This window comes from Limulus polyphemus, unplaced genomic scaffold (genome assembly GCF_000517525.1).
Source record: "Limulus polyphemus unplaced genomic scaffold, Limulus_polyphemus-2.1.2 Scaffold4358, whole genome shotgun sequence".
NCBI classification, from domain to species: domain Eukaryota; kingdom Metazoa; phylum Arthropoda; class Merostomata; order Xiphosura; family Limulidae; genus Limulus; species Limulus polyphemus.
In genome coordinates, this window is record NW_013669968.1 from 1 (window position 1) to 4,122 (window position 4,122).

Here is a 4,122-nt window from a genome sequence, read left to right on the forward strand (position 1 = left end):
ATTTACTAATGTTTTCCATTTGTACTTCTTGTTTCTTTTCTTGTTCCAGTTGCCACTGCTGTACTCTCTCTTCTTGTTTCTTTTCCATTTTCCTCCAACAACTGCTGTAATTTCTCTTCTTGTTTATTTTCTTTCTCCTCCAATCACTGCTGTAATCTCTCTTGTTTATTTTGCTGTTCGAGCTGCCGCTGTTGCAAGTTATCTTGCCATTGCTGTAATCTCTCTTCTTGTTTATTTTATCGTTCTTCTTGTTTCTTTTGCTGTTCTTGTATTGCTGCCATCAAATCTGCTAAGTTGTAGTTTGATTTGCCCCCTTTCGTTTCCATCTTTTTCTTTTCATCCCATTTCTGACACCAATTTGTTACACCTCTGTGTTCGTTTGTTAATTTTCCGTAAAATTTCTTTTCGAAGAAACTTTAGCGATACAAGTCCTTTCTTAAATAAAACTAGTTTATTCTTTCTTAATACAACTTTGCAATACACTTAATTTCCGCAGTCACGCTATAACTTAAACAAACACTATAATTCACAATGAACGATTCACGCGCTTGACTCAGTTGTCCGTCTCTTGCTCTGTCTGCAATCAATTCAATTGTTGCCGTCACTTCTTGGCGGTCTTATATACAGGAATACCGAAACATCTAGTAAACACTCGAGGCTTCACGAACGGACATGAATTTTCTAGAAGCTCATGACGTGTTACTAGCGTCATATGACTTCCGTTGACGTAACAATATGTTACATCAATCTCGTATTTTCTTTTTGTTTAACATACACTTACTTGTACGTTGTACTCTAGGACTTGTATTTGATCTACAGATGAATGATAGAATAGTGTAATCTACTTCTGTACGTCAATTCGGTCTCACTGTATTTCAGTGGGTGGCTTTTAAAAGTTAAAACTGCAAGCATAATACACACAAATAACGTAACATTGTGTCGTATTTACTTAACGTTGGGCAGTTGCGCTATATCCTAGGGGAGGGCATAATTATTAATTAATAGGCATTATAGGCCAGAGGAAATTTTGCGCCCCTTCACACCTGCGCCCGGGGGTGACCACTGCCCTCCTCTTGCTACGCCACTGTATAAGCCTCCAACTTAACCCTAAGCCACTGGGGGGGGGGATACTGAAGATAGAAAACATATGATACATTAATGCATGTTGGTATACACATTGGTTGGTTTATATGGAGTTTCATGCAAAGCTACTCGATGGCTATCTACGTTAGCCATCTCTAATTTAGCAGTGATAGACTAGAGGGAAGGCACAGCTAGTCATCACCATCCACCGCCAACTCTTGGGCTACATTTTACCAACGAAACGAGTAATGGGATTGGCTGTCACATTATAACGCCTGCACGGCAGAAAGGGCGAGCATGTTGGTAACGGTGATTCGAACCCGCGACCCGCAGAATGCGAGTCGAGCGCCCTAACCACCAGGCCATGCCAGGCCCTTTACTCGTGATAAACAAATATTAAAATAAAAGGAACTTGATGCGTACAGACAACATAATTGCAAATAAATTGACACTTTTTAAAAGTAACTCCTGTACTCGAACTGATTATGTACAGTTTTAAAATTCTAATTATCTTCTAAGGAGGAAAACATTCAAAGAAAGAACGTAAAATAGGAAATAAAATATATATACCAATATGACCCTGTTATTTTATATTTTTATTTTTATCTAAACAAGGCTAAAAATGTTAAATAACATTAAAAACCTAAAAATACGATCTGGACAGTTTCACCGTCGCCAAAGATATTGTCTTACGTTAGAGACAAACCTCGAGATAAAGAATGTCGAAAATGGTTCCGCTGCAGGTAGTCATAGCGACGGCACGAAAGTAAAACTGAGACTTCAGTGTCATGGCCTCCTTTTGTTTTACAATAAACGAGTACTTGGCGTCTTTACAAGTGTTGTGTGAACTCAGTTGAACTGGTAGACGATTACGTAACATCCAGTGTACTCGATTTCTTCCTGCACACGAAGGGCACGATAACACCTGTAAATAAAACTTCGAGTATTCTATTAACCAACATCCGAAGCAGATAAATTCGTTGTGTCAGCTATGTCCTCATAAATAATACATTTAATACTTATGGTAGTACAACTTAACGTGTTTGTTTGTTTGTAGTTAGGCGCAAAGCTACACATTGGGCTATCTGTGTTATGCGGGTATCGAAACCTTTTTTTTTAGGTTTATAACTATGCCATTAGATGGCTTCAACGCGCTAGTCGGTTATTCTAGGCCTATACCTACTTTACTACAGTAGGTTTTACGAACGTGATCTTCATAAAGCTTTACAACAAAAATATGAGAAGAATACAATATCTCAAACAAACAACAACAACAACAAAAAACACACCAAAGATGTTGAATTTTTATCTACACAATGTACCTGTATTTAGTTACCATATCTTTCCGAATTGTTGATGGTAACACTGTTAGAAGTGATATTTCCTTACTTCAGTTACAGGGAAAGGAATGAAGATATCAGAACATCTTGGGTAAGCTATCTTAAAAGTTAAATTAAATAAGAATATTATGTTGTATCAGAACCATCATTACTACTTCTAATTTTAAGGTCAACTTTTGTGATGACAGGATTTAATAATTATTTCTATTAAAAGAAATATTGAAGTTATTAATGCAATGCTAGAAAAACAAGACCAACTTTCATGAAAACTATTTTAGATTTGAGTATAATTTGATTAAATTATATCCATTAAAGAAAGTAAAGTTACTAATATTATTATTTACAATATCACTTCTGTTTACAAAGTTGTTTCTTAATCACATTTTTTGTGTGTTTTTGTTGGTACAATGCACTGTCTAAAATTACATTATATCTAACATACTGTTAATATTTCAGTGGCTATTCCGATTCGCAATTATTCATTGGAGCAGTTCGCCCCCTCTCGTCGGATGCTTGAAATTTTATTACAAAAATTTTCAATTTTGTGTTTGATCTTGGAAAGACATTTCTGTCAATATTGTTACATCCTAGTACACAATACTCGGTAGACGGCATTTGTAAATTAAAACCAATACAGCGCTTACGCTACTTAAAAATTCTTAAGTTGTGAAACTTCCCCTATACTACAACTACTGATACTACTACTACCATGTAACAAACCCATTACACAAAGCATATAATCTTGATTGGTAGCGCCTCCAATTGAGTAAATGCGTAAAGATCAACCTAATGTGGAGCTTGTTTGTTTGTAATTAAGCACAAAGCTACACAATGGGCTATCTGTGCTCTGCCACTGGGGGGCCTAATGTGGAGCAAAATTATTGAAAACTTCACAATTTTTAATCATATGAAGTAATCTTTTGCTTTAGGCATCGAACAATTTAGGGCAATTTTTTGTTTAGGCCTTTTTTATGTTGTACGGCTATGTTAATAAAATATGGTGGGTATCAAGTTTCGACAGATCCAAAACCTAATCCAGAAATTTCAATGTCATAAGAGATTTACCAATTTAAAACACTAGTTTGTAAGGTGATTTTACAACCTGTTGATTCCATAGAGATTCAACGCGTACATAAATGTGCCGTTCAAGTTGAAAATTCCAATTCCCTATATGTATTTACAAGCTAAACTATTTAGGATTTACTATTTGCTTTTACGAAATTGTAGGATGCATATTAATATTGTTGCGTAAGCGAGGTCACATGACTAGTATCACGCCACGTACTTCTCGAACCTTCGTGAATTATCGGGAGATTACTAGATTGAGGGTAGTGTGGTATATATAAGATGGTCACAACGTGAAGGGACAATGTGTAGGTAATGAGTAATTGAACTGCAGTCAGAGAGTGTGTAATTGAACTGAGTATTGTTGAAGTTGAGCGCGACTGTTGAAATTAAGTGTATCGCAAAGTTATATTCAGAAAGAATAAACCAGTTTTATTTAAGAAAGGACTTGTGTCGCTAAAGTTTCATTGTAACGAATTTACGGAAAATTAACTGACGAACAAAGACGTCGGGAGCGTGTGGCCCGCTTCAAAGCCCGCAGTCTGAAGTCGAAAGAGAAAAACGTTTGGCCCGTGACAGAGAGTGGCACGCAATCTCCCGAAAGTCACAGTTTGAGGATAACAGGGAGGCTCAA